The sequence below is a fragment of the Mercenaria mercenaria genome, chromosome 4 (assembly GCF_021730395.1).
Source record: "Mercenaria mercenaria strain notata chromosome 4, MADL_Memer_1, whole genome shotgun sequence".
NCBI lineage: Eukaryota > Metazoa > Mollusca > Bivalvia > Venerida > Veneridae > Mercenaria > Mercenaria mercenaria.
This window is the reverse complement of record NC_069364.1, coordinates 42,544,931-42,568,759: the sequence shown is the minus strand read 5'-3', so window position 1 is coordinate 42,568,759 and position 23,829 is coordinate 42,544,931. Positions and strand designations below refer to the sequence as shown.

The 23,829-nt window shown below is 34.9% G+C and overlaps 1 protein-coding gene across 3 annotated transcripts in view; it reads left to right on the top strand.

Moving 5' to 3' along the window:
• Window positions 1–23,829, top strand: part of LOC123551554 (uncharacterized) — a 73,296-nt gene that overhangs the window by 35,029 nt on the left and 14,438 nt on the right. Inside the window, exon 1 of one of the 3 annotated variants that reach the window (XM_053541041.1) lies at window positions 5,148–5,202. The exons of 1 other annotated variant lie outside the window; for it this stretch is intronic. The gene's annotated coding sequence lies outside the window, so the exon portion shown is untranslated. Of the gene's footprint in view, window positions 1–5,147; window positions 5,203–19,600; window positions 19,709–23,829 lie in introns of those variants that run through there. One more of the 3 variants, XM_045340586.2, reaches the window with a different exon arrangement.

The following is a 23,829-nucleotide window of genomic DNA, read 5'->3' as shown; positions in this document are numbered from 1 at the left end:
ATTTTTATTCGAAGGAAGAGGTGTTGAGGTGTGCATTGGGAATATGTAACGCCGACGATCGGTACCCGGAAAAGCTAGAATGGTGAAGATTCATTTTTTCCGTAAACCAATGGCAGATTTAGAAAAATGTAAGCGTTGAACGTTGAACAGATCAATAAGCAATCTGCTCAAATGTATTTCTAATGAACTTTATATTAAAACTACCGTGTGTGTCACTAATGTGCATGGTATAATATAATAACATACATAATACATCATGAATCGTCTGTCTCTCTCTACTCATTAGTCTGTGATCGGAATTTTAATATGAATTGGCTCAATTTATTTTAATTTAGGCCGATCGCGGAATTATTCAGTTCAAGACGTTAGATATATAAGTCATTTATATCTTATTTCATACAAAAGTAACAGCTAACCTTCTTCAGTAATATATTCTCGCAATTGAAAGTATGATCCACATTTTCGCATTTGACTCTATGTTAACTATACTATATAAAATTGCTTTATTAAACGACCAATCTTCTTACACAGAACAATGTTAAACCTAGAGCGCACATTGAACGAGTCATTAATAAAGTCAAAACATATACATGTAAAATAATTTTACATAAAATACCAACATCATTATTCAGAAATATAAATAAGATCTGGACAGTGCACGGCATATTAACTTTATTTCAAGGATGAAACGTAAGCTTTTATTAATCAGACATTAAATCAAGAGCATAAAGATAATTATTCGAGAGTGGATTTTAATACTTTCTCATTATTTTTTATGTAATGATATTTCTTTCATATTTGTAGACAGCAAGTATGACAACAGTATCCCCTGTTTCGACACCATTCTGTTTTATTCTAGGAAGTCTGACAATTGATGAGTTTGTAATGATTTTCCTGTCAGTTGCTTGCTTTTAAATGCAATTTAAAAAATAAATATACGCACATGTCCATGCGGTTTAGAATGTCGCTGATTATTTTGTTTCATATATTTATTTTACCTTACGACTATCCTAAACTATTTATAACTACCATTAATACTATGATATAATAAATGCCAATGGATTCATTTTATCTGTTTGTTTTCTCTTTTTTCATTTTTATTTTTATCATTATTATTATTATTTTTTTTTTTTTTTTTTTTTTTTTTTGCAAAATGAAGACATATTTAATCATATGAACTGTCAAGTTGAAAGATCACAGGTTTTCGTTTTCTTGTGTCCGGCGGCCTAGCAACAACAACATAGTTTATAGGTTTCGGCAAGATCTTTGTCCCTCTTTGTTTGTGCCACTGCTGTGATAGACTTATGCAACTTCGCTGGTCTGGAATTTGTTTAATTTAATTGTGAAGGAGATTTAATCAGCCCTATGATATGCGAGCAATGTCCGGCCGCACTGAAAACAAAACTAATCAGACTACCAAATGTTTAAAGTTTTGTAAGCTGGCATGCATAAATTAGTACTAAAATATACACCAAGCATGGACATATGTTTATCTTTAAGACAGCTGCGTGGTATTTTACAAATATATATTATAGTATAATGGGAATAATTATCTTAATTGATATCACAGTGGTGATCGACAGGTCCGCAATTAATTGCAACAGCAGCGCGAGCGCAGAACATACTTGTAATTAAAAACTGCAGAGTATTAAGCAACGTTAATAAAAAGCTATTGAACCAATTAATAAATTTCCTTATCTGTTGAAAATGTTATCTTGATGTAAGAAATCACTTACACCATATGTGACTGCACATGGTGTTTGATATTTTCATCGTATTAGCCTAGCGTGGAAATACAGTCTCTACGACTGAAGTGGACATAATATTTTGATCAAATAATTTATAGAATAATCTAAGACGTAATTTCTTTTCAAATGTTGCTTAAAAGATAACTAAGATTATATATACCATGCATCTGCATAAGGACTCAACAATTTTCCTGCCAGCAATATCTACCGAAAGACGGAAAAAGTTCTTTCTTTGAGAACGCAAGTATTTGGCGCTAACTTTTACCGTGGTTTCTTCTGAGTCAACCTTAATGCCATGTACATAACCTTCAGTAAAACAATTAACGTAAAGCCTCTTTGACAGTTATCTTGGTGCATTTTAGTTCACAATTTGGTAAGTATTTCACAGAGAAATCATCTGGAATACTTTCTAGCGAGTCAATCGCTAATGTACATTAATCCGCCATTTTGAAAGAAGCTTGTGGGAAGCAGCAACAGTAACTAACGGGCGAAGTTTATTGATCGGTTTACGGATCCATGCATTGGACATGCAGAGTAGATGACCCCTATTGATTTTGGGGTGACTCTACTAAAGGTCAAGGTCACAGGGGCCTGAACATGGAAAACCGTTTCCGGTCAGTAACTTGAGAACCACTTGACCCAGAATGTTGAAACTTCATAGGATGATTGATCATGAAGAGTAGATGACCCCTATTGATTTTGGGGTCACTCTGTTAAAGGTCAAGGTCACAGGGGCCTGAATATGGAAAACCGTTTCCAGTCAGTAACTTGAGAACCGCTTGACCCAGAATGTTGAAACTTCACAGGATAATTGGACATGCAGAGTAGATGACCTCTATTGATTTTGGAGTCACTTTGTTAAAGTTCAAGGTCGCAGTGGATAGAAAATGTAAATCCATCTCTGGTCAATAACTGGAGAACCATTTGACCTAGAACTGTCAAACTTCATAGGGTGATAGGACTTAGAGTAGACGGCCCCTATTTTTTTTGGAGTCACTCCATCAAAGGTCAAGGTCACAGGGGGCTGAACATAGAAAACTCTTTCCAATCAATAACTTGAAAACCACTTGACCCAGAATGTTGAAACTTAATAGGATGATTGGACATGCAGAGTAGATGACCCCTATTGATTTCTAATTCATAACATGTCCATAACTTGAGAACCACTAGGCCCTGAATGTTGAAACTTAGTGGGATGATTGGACATGCCAAGTAGACTGTTGCAGCCAACCGTCAGTGTTTTTTTTTGACTTTTGCACCTGTCCCCTATTGACTTCTTGCCTATATGACTATGCACTGGGGGAGACATGCGCTTTTCTACAAAAGCATCTTCTAGTTTAACATGTATGTTAATGACCTTCATTATACATCACATTGTTGAATATTAGTATATCTGTAAATGGTGAAAGAGTTTGCATTTTATTGTATGCGGACGATATCGTCCTGTTGTCTGAAACAGCCAGTGACTTGCAAATACTCTTAAATGGTTTACATGATTGGTGCGGTAATGATATGATCATTAATGATCTTAAAAGCAATATAGTTCATTTCAAAAAACATTCAATACTGAAAACAAATGTGAAGTTTATGTGTGGTGATAAAGAACTATCAGCTGTAGACAAGTATACATATTTAGGTGTTTTTAAGTGAATTTTAGATTATAATGTTACTGCCAAAGCTGTAGCTCAAAGTGCTAGTCCAGCTCTTGGTTTACTTATAGCCAAATCCAAGTTAGCCGGCGGTTTCCCTCGCGATGTTTTTAGAAAACTATATGATTTATTGCTATGGCCGGTTATGGACTACGGTGCATGTATTTGGGGTAACAAAGTCTACTCCTGTATTGAAGCTGTACAGAATAGAGCAATGCGCTTTTTTCTGGGTGTTGGCAAAATATATACCTACTATGGCTTAGTATTGTGAGTTGGCTTGGGTTACTATCAAAACTTTTGCCTTGTAACTTAAAATAGTAATTAACTATCAAAATCTTACCAAGGAAACAATCCCCATAACTCTGTTTCACTGGCAAAGCTCTAATTCATAGTCTAGCATTGAGAAAAGTCGAGCGTGCTGTCCTACGGACAGCTCTTGTTAGACATACTAATCCAAAATTTATCGGGTTATTGTTGTGTCACAATCTGACACAAATTTTATTTTGGGGTCATTGACATGTCATAAACCTTCAATTTGGGCTTTCAAGCTTGTGGTCCTGAAATAATACATATAGCTCAATGTCTCTTAATTTCATATACTGTGTTTATGTTTATTTTAATTCTAGGTAATTTTAATAATGTGTTAATATGTTTTAAATTGATTGAAAGGTTTTATGTATGTATTTCTCTTATAGCTCTGTATAGAGCGGCTGTATACTGTTTAATGTTAAATTGTTTGTTGTATGCATATGATGTATACAGATGAGACATTAATAAAAGTATAAACTAAACTAGAATAATAACTATCTTACACTATAGAAACAAAGTTGGCAATTATCAATTTGTAACTAGATACTTGTTATTTCTCATTTTCTACATGCAAATTATGTATAATTACCGTCACGGAAAAAAGAATACAGTTATATTATGGCGCGTCTTTAAGGTTTCTCTGTATGCTTTGATTAATGAATTTAAAAATGAAAATTAAATATGTTATTAAACTATGCTTTTCCTCTGGTTTAATCATCACAATAAATACGACGATCACATTCGGGCCAACGTTTGTTCAGCTAGTGATTTTGAATGAAATGCATTTAAAATGTGAAATATTTTACCCGCACACTGATTTCCTTGGTTGGATTAACAATCTTCCTCCTGACACAATGTCCAACGTTGATCATATTATAACCCCAGGGAATATCTCAGACGCGGTGTAAGGGAAATAACTGTAACAAGCATAAAGTGTCACTTTTGAAGGACGGTATATTGCACCGAATGTATTGAAAAGTCCCACATTATGTAAAGCATAAATGTTCGCTGCTTGTCCACACACGAATCAACTGATCAACGCTAAATTTGCATAGAGAAAATATTTTGTCAAGCATTTCATTTTCAATATTGACATGGACAGGTAACAGCGATACAGTTTTGTTACTTGTTTATATTTTTCTACATATGTTCTTTTTTCTCTCATATTCACATACATCATATTTTGAGCGAAATAATAAAGTCTTGAAATCTTGAATCTTTACAACGGTTGGCGGAGCATATCATTGATGCAAGTTTCACATAATTATAAAAACATATCAGTAATGACATCTACAAATAACATAATCATGTGAGGCGAAGTTCGCCTGCTGTGTGGCCAATACAAAGGCTTCAATGCGGAAGTATAAAACGTTATGTTATAACTTTTAAACATTATAGAAAATTCCCTTGCTATTTTTGTACTTGAAAAAATCAGTTCATTATTCTTATACTGGACTCGGATTTTCATTCTGCTGGTCGCTTAACCGGAATTAAATGTAATTATTTTACTTAAGTTATATTTTTTCTTTCATGCAGCATACTAGCGTTAAAGGTCATTGTTTACAAGTATATTACATGTTTACCTATTACAAATAGGATAAGAGTACATATATAAATCTGTTAACAATATAGATTAACTGATGATATAGATGTAACCCAAAGATTTCTTAAAACGATAGTATGACAAACTTGTAGCTTAAAAGTTTTGGCAGAAACAAAATGAAAATCTTACGTATCAACTGCAGCTAAACACCACTGCCTAAGCAGATTGACCACTGCCAAGCAGGCATCTTCTCTACACAAAAATAAACATAATATAGTGGATCAGTTAAGCACACTAAATAAACAAACAAAATTAATTCTGCTATAGCTAGCAGTTTATCTGGATTTATTCATATCTGGCCCGCCAATTTTTGAGAGATACCCGTCGGATTGGGTTTTTGGGGCCTCCCCTTGAAAATGTTCAAAAAAAATGGCAAGAGATGCGTTCCCTTGTTATATTTAAGCGTTAATAGGCCTATATTTTGTTTGTCATATTTGTTGTACTACATGTTACAAAGTAATCATTTAAATTCATAGTTTATCACACCGCTCGTGCTTACATGCAGTGATAGTGACAGTGTCTAAAATTGCAACTGGAGCAGCCCCGGATATTTAAAGAAATATAATCATTTTTCGTATAGAGTCCTATGTAACTTTACTGTGGAAAGTGCGTGCTTCAATAGCTCAATCGCTCTGGCAGATACTTGGCCCGTACTAGTATTCATTAATTTCATGTAAGATTTTAAAATGTAATATATCTATTTCGCAGATTTTTCCTTGAATTACTTCGATTCAATGATAAATAAAATGAATTTTGTCAGACTTAGAATGTTGAAAAATCAGAGTTCTGTGAATTGCTCTAAACAATACACTCCAGGAAATAACAACTTTAAATCAACAGTAACAATAAATATATAGTTATGTTTCAAAATATTTGCGTCACTGAAATACGATATATTTTATTGTGTAACTGCCAAGACCCACGCATCGCCAAAGGGACCAGTAACAATGAGTCTGTTGGGGTAACTTCATCTAAACCCTTCCCTAATCCCAACTGCTACACATTATGGCATGTGAACAAATCGCATATTCGAACCGTGTGCAAAGCTGTTATTATCATTATTTATTCATTTGTTTGTTTTTTTAATATCCTATACAATGATAATTAATGACATTAAAGATATACTAGTTTTTCTTGTTATCGTTTTTTAAATCTTCATCAATGTTGAATTTAATGCATGACTTCTGCATCCGCATTTTAACAGGTTTTTGTTAAATCCATCTACCCCACACATCGAAATTTATGCATACGTGTGATTTCTTTACAATTCTTTCGGTCTTTGGAGAAACCACGATTTTTGGCGTTTAGATTTTTATGCCCTCCACCCCCCTTCGAAGAAGGAGGAGTAGATCTATTGTTTTGCTGATGCCGGTCGGTCTGTTTGTCGGTCGGTCCGTACACCAATCGGTTTCCAGATGATAACTTAAAAACGCTAAGGCCTAGGATCCTGACACTTAATAGGGAGGTTGACAATGACCAGCAGATGACCCCTATTCATTTTAAGGTCAGTAGATCAAAGGTCAAGGTCACAGTGTTACGGAACATTTAAACGGTTTCCGGACGATAACTTGAGAACGCTTGGGCCTAGGATCATGAAACTTAATAGGTAAGGTTGCAATGACCAGCAGATGACTCCTATAGATTTTGAGATCGATGTGTCCAAGGTCAAGGTCACAGTGATCCGGAACAGTTAAACCGTTTCCGGACGATAACTTGAGAACGCTTGGGCCTAGGATCACGAAACTTAATAAGGAGGTTGATACAAGGGGTATATTATTTTGCTGTTGTCGGTTGGTCTGTCGGTCGGTCGGTCTGTCTGTCGATCGGCATGTAAGCCAATCGGTTTCCGGATAATGACTCCAGAACGCTTGGGCCCAGGATCATAAATGTTGATAGGGAGGTTGGTCATGACCAGCAGATGACACCTATTGATCTTGAGATCAGTAGGTCAAAGGTCAAGGTCACAGTGACACAGAATATTTAAACTTAATAGGGAGGTTTACAATGACCAGCAGATGACTACTATAGATTTTGAGATCAATGTGTCCAAGGTCAAGATCACAGTGATCCGGAACAGTTAAACCGTTTATGGACGATAACTTGAGAACGCTTGGGCCTAGGATCACGAAACTCATTAAGGAGGTTGACGAAAGGGGTATATTATTTTACTGATGTCGGTTGGTCTCTCGGTCGGTCAGTCGGACGGTCTGTTGGTCGGCCCGTAGGCCAATCGGTTTCCGGATAATAACTCCGGAACGCTTGGGCCCAGGATCATAAATGTTGATAGGAAGGTTGGTCATGACCAGCAGATGAGCCCTATTCAACTTGAGATCAGTAGGTTAAAGGTCAAGGTCACAGTGACACGGAACATTTAAAATGTTTCCGGACGATAACTTCAGAACTCTTAGGCCTAGGATCACGAAACTTAATAGGGAGGTTGATCATGACCAGCAGATGATCCCTACTGATTTTGAGATCAGTATGGCAAAGGTTAATGTCACAGTGACCCGGAACAGTTAAACCGTTTCCGGATGATAACTTGAGAACGCTTGGACCTATGATCACGAAACTTAATAGGGAGGTTGATGAAGGGGATATATTGTTTTCCGATGTCGGCGGTTGGCCGGTCGTCCATCCGTAGACCAATCGGTTTCGGATGATAACTCAAATACGCTTGGGCCAAGGGTCATTACAGTTAATAGTGGGGTTTGTCATAATAAGCAGACGATCCCTACTAATTTTAAGATCAGTAGGTCTAAAGTCTAGGTCACAGTGACCCGTAACATTTAAACCGTTTCCGAATGATAACTAGATAACGCTTGGGCGTAGGAGCACGAAACTTAATAGGGAGGTTGATCATGGCCTGCAGATGACCCCTATTGATTTTGAGATCAGAAAGTCAAAGGTCACATTGACTCAGAACGGTAAAACTGTTTTGCCAAATAACTAGAGAATGCTTTGGTCTAAGATCACATTTGATACGGATGTCACTTATGACTTGTAAATGACCCATAATTATTTTTTTGAGGTCAGCACGTCAAACGTCCACAGTGTACAGTGCACAGTGACCAAATAATTTTTGTTCTTTGTGCAGTTACTGAATGCATCAAGGGGGAGGGGGCACTTCATGTTCTACGAGCTTTTGTTATAAAGTTGTAAGAAAATTGTATATCTATACATATGTTTCCTTTATTCTTTTACAGTTTATTAATATGTCAACGGTTTCTGCAAGTGACGTAACTAATCGTCAATGTAGAAAGGAAGACATTACAATTCTGCTGCAGTTTGTTGACGAAGACGGATGGGACTGGTCTATGTATGACCATTTGTCGCACACTAGACTCGATCCAAACTACCTCCTTGTGGCTGAAAACAAATCTGGCGAACCTGTTGGTAAGTCCAACTACCTCTAGAGAGGTGGTCTAGCGGTTAAGGTGTTGGCCACTTGAGCTGGGGATCATGGGTTCGAGCTCTACTGGGGTCAAAATCACGCCATAAGACACCAGTACTTGTTTTTCCAAGAAAGGGACTAGAACGTGGTATAAATAAGCTGAAAGCTTTCTTCACAATCGAGCTAAAATAAGTTAGTATAAACTAACTACTTACTTGTGGCTGAAGACAAATATAGCGAGGCTGTTGGCAAGTCAAGCTACTTCTTTGTGGCTGAAGACAAATCAGGCGACCCTGTTGCTAAGTCCGAACTACTCCTTGTGACGGAAGACAGGTCTGATGAGCCTGTTGTTATATCAAAACTTCCTGGTTGTGACTGGTTGAGCCTGCTGGTAAAAATACCATATATCAAACTTATCTTTTATGTTGAAGAACAAGAGGTAAACAAGAACATTAGAAAGAATTCAAAACTTTCCGCAGCTGTACAAAATATTTCTTGATGTTCTTTGACAAAATAAAGAGAAATTTTGTCGCACTTCAACTTTGTTAATTTAGGATATGCAATAATTTCAGTCTTTATTAGTATACAGTTGTAGAAGTAGAAGATTGCATTTGATTAATCAATATTCAGATGACATGTTCTATTTTAAGTGTACACGTGTTTCAGGATTTTGCGGGGTAACTAAGAGTGCTCCGGATACTGTATACGTGTCTACTTTCATTGTCCGTAAAGATCTTCGACGCAGCGGCATAGGACGAGTACTGTGGAAAGCAATGTTACAAAGGACGGGAAATCAAAATATAACTCTGGACGCAGTAAAAGGAATGGTAGACTGGTACAAAAAGAATGGGCTCCAATTTCAAACGTTTAGAACCTTCTATCACTTTTTCACTATTACAGATGATATGAAAAAAGGTTATTTGTCCAATTATGAAACCATCACTCTATCTGAAGAAATGTGGCCTGCTTTAATGGTATATGATCAGTATGTATATCCAAACTTTGACCGAACGGCGATACTTCGTGCATGGTTTTCAGGAGAAGATGTTCGCGTTGCTGTTGTCATGGATGCAGGGAAAATTATAGGCTATGGAAGCATTCACAAAAAGCCAAACAATGAATACGGTCTCCGAAATGTCTTTGGTGACAGCGAAGACGTCATCGAAGCATTACTGCATGATATGGTTTCAGGATTACCAAAAGGAGCTATTGTGCATTTCTTTCTACTAGATGAAAAGCCCTTGCCGACATACATCAAGCACAGTGTAAAATATGAAGAACCATCAGTGCGAATGTATAGCAAGGTCAGAATTGAAACCAACACTGCAAAAATGTGGCTTGCAACAGCGCATTTAGTCTGAAAATGATCTAGATTATTAGTCTCCTCCAGTTTCGGGGACTATGAGATTGCTTTTTTCCGTCCATCCGTCATTCCGTCTGTCATTTCGTCCGTCCGTCCACACTTTCATGTCCGGAGGGATTTTAATATTACTTGGCATAAATGTTTCCTTTCCCGTAATGAGTCGACTTGTCAGACGCAACAGCACTAGCTCAAAGGTCAGCTTGGTTTGTTGGTATATTTTCTCCAAAATTACTTCCCTTTAATATGATGAAGTATTTCATTGCATTTTTTCTATCTATCTATCTTCCGTAACCGTCGAACCACTTGCGGGGACGTAGACGTTTTGCGCGTCAAAATCATAAGAGAAAGAATATAGTGATAAAAATCTAGAGTGGAAGAAACTAAAAAATAACTTTGGTGAAATAAAAAGGTTAAAACTTGAGTTAGCAGGATAACTAGGGCGAGACATGTTCAAGGCTGCAAACTGCGGCAGTGAACTGCTCTAGGGTAGGGAGGTGGGCGACACTGGGGTGGGGGGGATGGGGGGGGGGGGGTAGTTGGTTCCAATGGTACACAGTTCTCGGAAAATAAGAGAACCTATAATTAACCTATAACTTAGGTAATGGCCATAGCGGACACATCGGGTCATTGGGGTAAGGTAATCTACGATTGGGATAGCAAACCAGATCATGATGAATCTTATAGAAGAGTGATAACCTAGAATCCATACGCCTTAAATCCAGTCAACGAAGGTTTAGGGAGTGAAGCATATCTGTTACACTGGAAGTACGGCCGTAGTCAGTCTTGATCCAACGGGCGGCTCTCCTTTGGACGCATTCAATTTGGTCTATCTGGGTTTGGGTGTGGGGCGACCATACCTCAGAGGCATATTCAAGCTGGGGTCGGACTAGAATCTGGTAAGCAATGGTCTTAATGGTTTGGGATTTGACCTTAATGTTTCTTCTTAAGAACCCTAGGGTTTGGTTAGCTTTTTTGGTTGACCTATTTATGTGATTGTCCCATGATAGGTCATTTGAGATATCCACGCCTAGGTATTTAGCTGAGCTGACCGATTCAAGTTGAACTCCATGTATGTAATACTGGGTAGAGATAGAACGTTTCCTTCTAGTGGCGTGGATCACTTGACACTTGGAGGGGTTGAACTCCATATCCCACTCCAACTCCCACTTTTCTAGACGTTTTAGGTCATTTTGGAGAGTGACAGATTGGTCTGCAGATGACAATGTTAGATATATTGCCGTGTCATCTGCAAACAGACGGACTTTGGAACTAATGTTTTGTGGGAGGTCATTTATGTAAGCTAGAAAGAGCAGGGGACCAAGTACAGACCCCTGGGGGACACCTGATGATACTGGGATTTTTCTATTATCTACCTAAGAATTTAAAATGAACAGTTATGAAAAAGTTGTAATAATGAGGGTTAAAAATAATTAACAACTGTGGATATTTAGATATGCAAACTTAAATCCAAATGTTTTGAGTTGTAACATATTTTCTATATATAGCACAATAGTGTGTATACATCAATGGCAGATGAGATAATAATCAATCATCTTCTAGTAGGAAACTTTGTATTGCATGGCTATACTTCATTCACTTGTTTTGCTTCGCTATGCATCTATTGTCATCTATATTTTTGCTTTTTTTTTGTTATATTAAATATTAGCTGACTTTCTTTAAATGTGAATTATAAAATTTAATAAGACTTATTTGGTTGTAATTTATATAATGTGAATATATAACTTAATTTTGATACATATTGTTTGATTCCAATATTTAAATAAACATATTATTTTTTCATCTTTTTAGAAAACAAAAATGATCCGTGAAAAGTAAATTCTACCTTTAAGGTAATTATGTCACCTATGATTGACATTTCCTACTTTTGGATTTGCTAGGTTTGATATCTTGTACTAGAGTAATGATTATCAGTTTTATTCTTACTTAAAAATAGGGCTTTGTTATTCTTGCTTGTCATTTATGACTTTCTTCCCTAAATGTTTATTATTTTTATTGTTGTTACATTTCCACTATTTGTTATTTCAAAAGATATCTTTAAGATAAGGGTAAGTTTACTCATGTCAAAATTTGAAAACAGTATATAAACCAGATTTTTTTAGAAAGAAAGACATTATCAAAAATATGGTATAAAAATAAAGACATAAAATAAATACTTTCTGGTACACTGACATATAGAAGAAAGGACTACTTTGTGTTCAGTAAATTTCAATTACTGTGTGATAAATATTAAATTGGAAAACACTTTGTGCTACTTGGCAACAACTATTTCATTTCGCAAACGAGTGCTACTGTAATTAAACCGTTTGTTGCTGCAGTGTACTAGTATACTCTAACACTGTGCATAGTTAAAGTCTTGATGAACTGTATGTAAATTTTCATTAACCTTTGAACTGTCAATTATAAGCTGTATATTTGAATATTTATTGGTGTTGGAAATAACATTGTAAAAATCCAACTGACTTTGTGTCATCAACAACCCCCATAGCTGAAGCCATCTCAGTCAACAACAGTAGAACTCTAAAGCATTCGACATCACTAGCATCTCTCATCTTTTTCTAAGTTATTGCATCATCCCTATTGTTTCCCACTTACAATAATATAAGAGAAGATAATAAAATCATTTCTAAACATTTTCAGACTCAAATTTAATACAGTTACACTTTGATACCAGTCCAACATTGGTATGATATTAGAAAGAAACAAGATAAAGTATTAATAACTCACTGGATTGATTTTACTTCGAATTCAGACCAACATTAAACTTTAATATCGCATCGCCATCGTTGATGTCGGAAACAATATTGGACAAGTATGACGTTAATTTTGCAAACTGACTATGACTGATGTCCGGCAAATATTCAAAAACATATAGGACTGACATCGGCTTAATATGCAATGCTTGCTGGGGTGAATAGTTAAGTATGTTTTACTATAATTGTAAATAAAGTTTGTTTTAAAATTAAAATTAATAGTAGCCTTAAGACACTTTACTGAGACAATATAACCAACAACCTGACTTTTATGGGAATGTTATTTATAATGTCGTGAAATTCTGGGTCAGGACAGATTTCCAGTTTAATTCGGTAAAATTATAAAAGGCTTTGTTAAAAAAGGTTATAACCCGACTAGAGATGCCGCTTGTTCGCTGTTCATACACTTTTACAATTGGACAATACGCTATCCTCTCTTTTTTGTGACTGAGAGGTTGAAGACAGAACTTTGTAAACGTCCACTAGGACTCGATTGCTTTGAATTTTGTCTTCCAGCACCTAATATTGATACTCTAATTGTTCTGCCTTCTACGACAGCATCGAGGATGCGCGTATGTATAGGTTAACAGACACCAAATAGAGAAATAGCGGCAAAACAATTGCAGTAGCACAACTGCTGTCAGTTTTGCTACGTAGCGAATTTCTCCTTAAAGCTAGTTTCTTGCTAAATACGCATCATACTTCTATGCTTGGTTTCCTCATTCAATATTACTTATGGGAATGTTTAAATTCATACACCACCAATACAATTTGGGTTTCGTTTTAGGTCTGATTCTTTTCAGTATTTTTATTTAGCGGAAAATATGTTTCTTGCAGAAGTCATGAACCAATTTTCCTTTTGAGTTTTATTCAGCACTGAAAATGTTCAGATAGTTAGTCTGCCACATATACTTGGTTCAACTACCAGCTAGACCCCTAAGAAATATTTGAATGCGCAAAAAGGTACTGATGGTCGAAAGTTGAATTTATCATTGATAATATTTCATTAATATATCAATATATGACGTAGCTTTGTCAGTGTAGAATGAATATAATATAGGAATACAAATTACAGATATGACCAATCATTCGAAATTCGCAGAATACTACTGTATTAGTTCAACCCTATTCAATGTCCAAGATCTCGTGTAAAATGTACATGCTGAATTATTAAAACAATTTATACAAGAATCTTGGGTTAGATATCATGGTGAGCCATTCGACAGAAACTATATAGGTGTGGGATAAATCGGATAGACGTGTACGAAGACTTCCCTATCCCGTACAAAACTAGCACAGCTTCAGAATGCACTCCTGAACGAGTGGGACTGGATTTGGCAAACGTACCTGTAGAATTGTATCTATTCTATGCGTGACCGGTGCAGCCAACGGCGGGCATACCCGGTATTAACTAAGTATAAGATATATTCAGTGAGACTTTTGACTGCTGGAAAATCCGTTATTTTGGGAATCTGATTTTGGATACCGATCTCTGTTTCTTTTATACCCAGGTTGTGTTATGCTTTTGATATGGTAATGAAATGGTGCAGTTCGTTGACAATATAAAGAAGGTATCCTCAGTGAAAATTTAAACATTTTTTCGTCAGTACTTTATGAGATATTCAAACATTTCTTACGGGTCTAGTTAACTGTGAAATTAGACCCAAGTATGTTTCCTTGTTGCTTTTCATCACAGTACTTGTTTGGTTTAAGGCGTTATATAATCCTGTTAGGTATATCCCTAACCTTAACCTTAACTCTAACCAAACAAGATACATAATACTAGAAACTTAAATTTATGTAATGTCGAAATTAACATTATCTCACGAGCTATTTTCCACCAAACATATGGCAAACAGATTTTAACAATGATAACACAGCTAAAAGAAAAGACATTAGCATTTGCTGAAGAGTATTTAAACATGAAAGTACTTTACAACATTATGAGACGTGGGGTGACGTGTGTACATAAGACAGGTGCAAATAAAATACAATAAAATACAACATTTCATAAGCAGCATACAAATTGCAACAAAGGCTAATGTTTCTGAATTTAAGTACAGCACATACCGGACGTTTGCATACATTGCTCCCGGATTATCGATAGAATTATCTCCCTTGTTAACTCCTGTCATACCGTTATAGATAAAACAAGCATTGAATCATATAGGGAAGTTGTTTTTAAACGTTTAAAACGCCAATAATCATTTATTTGTCATATAACCTATATTCCCAATTTACATTTCTTTATCTTTCATTTCATGTAAAAAAAATATGAAAATATTTAAAGAGGAAACTGCTTTCTTTTAACTTTCAATTTCATCACTGTCGCTCATATAGAATATATAAGGATAAAAATAGAATTGCGACTTTGTTCAAGTTTAAGGATTTATTTCTACATTTAATGATAAAATGCCAAAATTTTATAACCTTTATTCTGTATCTACATTTTCCGATCTTTTAGACAATGCTATTTTGTAAAAGATATTTTGTTAGGAAATTGCTTCCAAATTTCTGTCAAAATTCTGAAATCATTTCCTCAGTTTTCGGACTTAAAATATGCGGCCATTTTGGTGAATTGAAACCGTAGTGATTATAGCTTGAAGAATTGATTGTAATATGTTTATTCGAAATACAGTTTTAATTTTAGATATATGTATGTTTGCTTGTATGGGAACTTGTCCTATAAAAGTTTTAAATATGGCATATAAAATCACTAAAATTCTTGTATTCTCACACAATAACAGCACAATTGTTGTTAAAGAAATTGAGTTTCAGTGCTCATGTATTTCATTATTATCATTATTATTCGCTCTCTTTAAGAATTTAATTTCTAAATCGCAGAAGTATTTAACACATTTTAATCAATTTGAAAGAACATTTTAATGGCTTAATCAGAAATGATTTGTTGTTATATATATGACACTGTGAACTTTGTAATGACTTAAGATTCAATATTTTAGGTACCGTTATCTCGAGTAACTTGTTCAATGACCTGGATATTAATGGAAAACTGAAATATTTGTTAAATTCATCAAACCGTTCAGTACTTGTCAAAGGCTTACCTGTGCAGACGAATCGTTATGTATTCCTGACTAATGACCACGGTAGTCCATGAACGAATATTCAAAATTTATTCTTTCATTTTGGTCTTGTTTGAAATTCTGTATATTTATTTTGTATAACCATTTTATACAGATATTTCTATCTGTCATTTCATTTCGTCTTAATTGCATTACTTATATTTATTGTCTATATGATTTTATAATTTACTCTTTTCCTGTATGTGACATATAGGCCCACTGGGCCGGGTGCTGTATATTATTCATATTCATATGTTATTTTGTTGGACACGGAAATGCACATGTCACTATAATAAAATACTTACTTACTTACTTACTTACTTACTAGTAATGATTTAAGCTGATTGATGTTACGAATTATGTAAAGCAGATCTATTTACTTTTTCCTCCAACATGAACTTCGTGCGAGTCATTCTGATAATACTGGTATAAAACAGCTATTCTACAAGATGACAGGTGGACAATTTAGGCCCTCCCTGAATTAATGTGTTTTCACAACTTCATCTGCAAACTTATTCATTCTCTTTTTAGTATAGTTTTATAAACTTTTGTATTGGAGTATTTTAACCTCAGGTGTAAATGGTGAAAATGATAATTGTTTGCAGTCGGGAAATATTAATGAAGATTCTGTAATTTTTGATAAATTTGATTTTAAAGGTATTCAGGACAAATAGTTTTATGTCTAGTGATAGTACTGTTATTAGATTGAATGAAACTATTCTATATTTAGAGCAAGGTTTACAAAGGCAGTGTGATATTGATATTGTTACCAGTGGTGTAATACTGTTAAAGAAAATATCTTAGTTTACCTTTGGTATAATGTTTGTCATTCTGAACGCCTATGTCGTAAAAGTAATGGAAATGCTAATTGTTAAAGTGTCTATGATCAAGCACGTAAGAAATTTGATAAAGAAAAAGCGTATGTACTGGTTTAATTTTCAACATAATATTGCTACTGAATGTGACACTGATAATATTTCATTTTGGAAAACAATTGATAAAGTTGGCATAGGTTTTACTAAATCATCCAAACTTATAATGATGATGACTCCACCACGCATGACATTAACAAGTAACTACAGAAATGGCACAAGGATTTAATTAACGCTTCGGTGGGAGATGTATCAAATGTAGCTTTCTTACGTCCACAGAATGTTGACTGCCGGGGCATTTTTAATAATAAAATCTCCATATTAGAGGTTAGACGAGCCGTTGATAATGCCGAGCGTGGTAAGGCATCAGGTTTTGACAACATACCAGATGATGTTTTAAAGAATGCTGCTTCTGCTTTATTTCTTCACTCTCTGTTCAATGTATGTTTTAGCTCAGACGTTGTACCTTCTGTATGGAATAAATCCCATACCAAAGTCAGCATCCTTGGATCAAAGGGATCCGCTATCATATAGAGGTATAGCTCCATCTATATATAAGATGTACTGTTTCATTCTGAATGAAAGACTGGCAAAATGGTGGAATGATAATGATTGATAAATTTTATTTATTTTTGTTTTGGTTAAAGTTTCAGATAAAGTCAAATATTTATTTGATTGAGTTAAGCCCCTTTTACTTGCAAAGCTCTAACTCATAGTCTAGCATTGAGAAAAGTCGAACGTGCTGTCTTACGGACCGTTCTTGTTAGACATTCTAATAAAAAATTTATCGGGTTATTGCTTTGTCACAATTTGACACAAATATTAATTTGGGGTCATTGACATGCCATAAACCTTCAACCTTTAGGCTTTCAAGCTTATAGTCTTGAAATAATACATATAGCTCAATGTCTCTTGATGTCTTATACTGTATTTATGTGTATTTTAAGTCTAGGTAATTTTCAATAATGTGTTAATATGCTTTAAATTGATTGAAAGGTTTTTTGCATGTATTTCTCTTGTAGCTCTGTATAGAGCGGCACTGTATACTGTTTAATGTTAAATTGTTTGTTGTATGCATATGATGTATACAGATGAGACATTAATAAAAGAATAAACTGAACTTGTCTAGAATAATAACTATCTTACACTGTAGAAACAAAGTTTGGTCTAAACTCACCTTAATACGTCAAGTACTGTGCACGCTACTACATTAATCTAACAATATATTTAGACGTCAACACACTGTGTTGGCAATTGTCAATTTGTAACTAGATACTTGTTATTTCTCATTTTCTACATGCAAAGCATGTATAATCTACGGAAATACAAAAGAATACAGTTATTTTGTTGTGGTAAGTCTTTAAGGGTTGTCTGTATACTTTGATTAGTGAATTTAAAAGATATAATTACAAATGTTATTAAACTATGCTTTTCATCTGTTTTAATCATTATAACTCCAGGGAATATTTCAGATTTTATGACACGCTTTGATAAAAACACGGGTATCCGGCTAGTCAGATACGACGTGGTCTAAGGGAACTAACTGTGACAAGCATAAAGTGTCACATTAGAGGAACTGTTAATTGCACCTAAGCATAAATGTTGACTGCTTGTCCACACACGAACCAATCAATCAACGCTAAATGTGCATAGAGAAAATATTTTGCCAAGCGTTTATTTTTCAAAATAGACATGGACAGGTAACAGCAATACAGTTTTGTTACTCGTTTATAGTTGTCTACATATGTTCTTTTTTTCTCATATTTACATGCATCATATTTTGAGCGAAATAATAAAATCTTAAAATCTTGAATCTTTTCAAAGGTTGGCGGAGCATATCATTGATGCACGTTTCACATAGTTATAAAAACATATCAGTAATGACATCTACAAATAACATAATCATGTTGTTAACTTTTATATAAGAAAACTACAGTTCGTTAAATACAACCCGCTGAATTTACAACTTTTCGCTTCTTTCAATTTCTCTTTTCGAGACATTAAGGTGGCAGGGGAGTGCAAATTTGCGAATTCCACATTGACGTGTGGGTACCAGTGTTGAAATATCCATAGAAATCTCGTTTTTGCTTATTTTTCTTTGAAACTACTATGGACCATTGCAGATACTATAGACTACATAAAGACGTCTCTCCGGTCCTATGCACCTGTCGCTTTCCACGCCAGATGTAGTGAAAATCGGCCACAGCACCCAAATTTTATAGACCAAAAATAGCCTAACCGGGCCTCACTTTGAACCATGCCATTCATCCATTTCTATTTTTAAATCCAATTTCGTAGCATATATGTATAGTACGAACATAGATGCATACCCAGGTGGTGTGGAATGTGTCTCCCAGCCACCACTTTATTTCCCTAATTTTCACTTGAAAAAAGTGGATGGATGACAGCCGCGCGTCTGGCCGACTTTTTGTTCTGATATTTATGTTTTAGCCTCAACCGGAAGTACGGAGCTAGGAATTTTAAAACACCCGTCATGCAGAATCATTTACCGTTTCACATTCTCCAGATATATTAAAGAATTAATAATGATAAATAACCAGTAAGATAGATATGCCTTTATATCTACCCTGTCCTGTTTATACAGAAAATCGACAGGGGCCAAACTACGAAACCGCTCCCCTACCACCTTAAATTCTTACGCCACCATTTTTACCTAGCATGCGATAGGAACATGCCGATTTCAAATAGAATGCAAAGTGATACATACTGAAACGCGGTAGGATAAGAGTAAGCACGTTGCTGTCGAGAAAATGCACTAGGAAACGAAAAAAGATTAGTACTCTTTATATTTGGACTACTTGTGACTAGACCAGCGGGAGGTTTACATTCTATTTGGTAGTGATCAGCCCATACTGGACTCGGATTTTCATTCTGCTGGTCGCTTAGTCGGAATTAAATGTAATTATATTTGATTTAAATTATAATTTAAATATAATTGATAATTTTATTTATAATTTTTAATATAATTTTATATTACTTTTATAATTTAGATTTTTTCTTTCATACAGCATAGTAGCGTTAACGATTATTGTTTACAAGTATATTACATGTTTACCTATTACAAATAGAAGAAGCGTACATATATAAATCTGCTAACAATATAGATTAACTGATGATGTAGATGTAAGTCAATGATTTCTCCTTAACGATAGTATGACTGTCTTGTAGCATATTGTGTTTTGGCAGACAAAAAATTGAAAATCTTACGTATCAACTGCAGATAAATACTATACTACCTAAGCAGACTGAACACTACCAAGCAGGTATCTTATCTGTACAAAAATAAACATAGTATAATAGATCAATCAAACTCATTAAATAAACAAAATGCACAATTATTTCTGCTATAGCTAGCAGTTTATCTGGATTTATTCATATCTGGACCGCCGCTTTTTGAGAGATACGCGTCAACCTGTTTTTAGTTGTAGTAAAAAAATGTTAAAAAGTGTTTGAAATATGGTTCTAATGTTTTGACATAATGCAATAAATTATCTTATGATATAAGACAAAGTTAAGTGTGCAAAAATGAAATGTAAAATGAGAAAAAGTACAAATATTCATTAATGGCTCTTACCAAAAGATGCACATGTTTGACGCCGGATTGAAGCTAAAGACATATATCGTCTGCTTGGCGCAAAAAGTCACCTAACTGACATTTTTATCCAAACTGACTTTTTGGCAGTTTTGACTAATAAATATCCCATTTCATTATTCTGAATAAGTTTTGTCGTAAATTTCACGTCTTAAAGTATTCTTTTTGAAAAATAAGACAAATCGCTAACTACATATACCATTTTGATAAGTGCAAAAACTGTACTAAGTGTACATAATATAGTTTTTGCTTTTATTTCTTGATATAGTTATTGAAAGTTGTTAATGCAAAAAATAGACTAAGTGCACATAGCCTACTTTTTGCATTTAAATAAATATTCTTTTTTTAAATAGTTGGTGTAATAAGTGTACTATATGCAGAAAATACATTTACAATAATTATTTAGGAACAATTTAGTGACATTGAAAACAGTCCAGCAAATTCATATTCTTCCCCTAATCATAATGAACAGGACAAAAATGATAAACCTCGAAAATCACATAAGCACAAATGTATGGAAGCGTCCTGGTGCCAGCAGAGAGATTTAAATTTGTCATACGTACGACTTACTATCTCCTACGTAGGAGTTAGTATCTCCTACGTAGGACTTAGTATCTCCTACGTAGGACATAGTATCTCCTACGTAGGAGTTAGTATCTCCTACGTAGTACTTAATATCTCCTACGTAGGACATAGTATCTCCTACGTAGGACTTAGTATCTCCTACGTAGGACATAGTATCTCCTACGTAGGACATATTAAGTACTACGTAGGAGTTAGTATCTCCTACGTAGGACTTAGTATCTCCTACGTAGGACTTAGTATCTCCTACGTAGGAGTTAGTATCTCCTACGTAGGAGTAAGTAACTCGTACGTATGTCACTGACTAAAAGACTCTCAAGCATGCGCAGTGGAACAATATACTCGTGTGTACTATTATTTAGTAAGGATTATCTGATACCGGTAGATTACATATTTGTAAATAATTAAACATCTCCCTTCTTTCAATGTCTCACACAAACTTCGTAAGTATGAATTAAAGACACATTTGACCAAGTTCTGAATTTGACAGATGAAGTAGTCAATAAATTTGTTTTAATAGATATTTTTGAACATTTTATTTTGTTGTTGTTGTTTTTTTTTTTGTTTTTTTTTTATTTTTTTGTATTTTTGGGGGGACTACGTAGTTTGGGTATAGTCACACTGCGCTACCCACAAGGTGCACTTCTAGGCATTGCTCCAGGCATGGGCAGACATCAGGTTACCACCGCCGACATTCCATAAGCCAACCGGGCAGTTTATGAGCATGAAGAATTGAAACATGTCATGTGAGGTTTCGAACCTTTACCATTCGGCTATGGAGGCCTCTCTTGAAATTATGTAGAGAGTTCAAAAGTATGATTAAAGTATATCATGAAAGTTACTAAATATAATTACTGCCAGTTATTGTTTTGACCGATTGTGTGATTTGATTAATAAACTTTCTCTCAATAAAGGCACTGACCTACAAATTTTGGCTAAAAATGGTCTTTGAAGTTCGGTCATACATACTATGGACATTAAAATTCGAGTTTTTGTTTCTAAACTATCCTTAATCTACTCAATCAAGGAAAAAAGATGCCAGAGCCGGGAATCGAACCCGGGCCGCCACGGCAATGAAAATTTTCCTGCTGTCTTTAACAATATACACCACGGAGGAATATGTATACAATGACCCTTGAATGTAGATATTTAATAATTAGGCAGTTTACCTCAGTAAAACATTACAAACGCTTTTCAATTTCCAGTGTAAAAGATAGCTAAGACAACTAGTTCTCATGTGTTTCAATAACATATAATCTGTTAGTAATTAATTCAAAGCCTTTTTAAGCGGTATTAGCATTAATTTCGTGATACTGGTACCTAAAATTTCCCTTTTTTTCTGTTGTTGTATGATCTCAAGGACAGTGCCTTTAATAATCAATATTTATTAGGTGTTATCATCATTTGAGCTGCGCCAGGAGAAAACCAACATAGTGGCTTTGTGACCAGCATGGATCCAGACCAGCCTGAGCATCCGCGCAGTCTGGTCAGGATCCACGCTGTTCGCTTTTAAAGCCTATTGCAGTTAGAGAGACCATTAGTGAACAGCATGGATCCTGACCAGACTGTGCAGATGCACCAGCTGGTCTGGATCCATGCTGGTCACAAAGCCACTATGTTGGTTTTCTCATGGCACGGCTCAATTTTCTTTTTCTACATTCAGGTCATGCATTAACTAGTTACAGGAAATTACTGTAACTGCATCTAAAGCATGATTTAACATGATAATAAACTATTGATACTTTTTTTGTTTTAAACACTCATTTCTACTTTATTTGCATATTAAAGATGATACATTTATGAAGTTTATTCACAGACTATAACGTGTCGGAACAGTACCCACAGGAAATAAAGGATCGACGCAATGAACTCATTCCAGTGATGATTCAAGCCAGAAAAGAAGGCAAACGAGCTGTTCTAGTCAGGGATAAGCTGTTTATCAACAATGTTCAATATATGGGTAACAATGCAGCATAGGGGGGTGGAGAAAAGTGTGACAGTTTAAGCATTGTTTCATGGAATATTGAAGGATTAAACTCAAGTATAGATGATGAAGACTTTTTAAATTTTGTCCTAAATTTTGACATCATATTTGTAAGCGAAACATGGCAAAAAAGTACCGTTAATTTTACACTAAACGGATATAAATCTATTTCTTTACCTAGACCTGAGAGTTTAAAATCCAATAGAGGGCACGGTGGAATTTGCTTATTTTATAAAGACAGCCTAAATAGAGGTATTTCAGTACTTGAGACGGACAGTTCTGGGTTTATTTGGGTGAAACTATGTAAAAACCTTTTCGGATTTGATGATGACTTGTATATCTGCTTTGTTTATATACCACCTAGTAACTCTGTTTATTATTTAAATCATGAAATTGGTTTCTATGAATTGTTAGAAAGTAATATTAGAAAATATCAAGAATATGGTAAAGTGTCAGTTATTGGAGATTTAAATGCTAGATGTGGCGAACGGTCGGACACGTTACAAAATACACATGATTTTAACAAATACATTCCTTCATTAGAAAAAGATGATTGTGATAATGTATGTTATAACATTCCTACCCGATTTACGATGGACAAAACTGTTAATAACTCTGGTAATAAACTATTAGATATATGTTTATGCACCGACTTGAAAATTGTTAACGGGCGTATTGGTGATGACGCCGGGGTCGGTAGTTACACATTTATGTCATCTAGCGGTTGTAGTGTGATTGATTATGCACTTATGTCTCATGATTTCTTTCAATACATTAACGATTTCGTTGTTCATGATTTGTATACATGCTCACATCATGTACCTATACAAATTGATTTGTGTGTCAAGAAATCTGTATCAC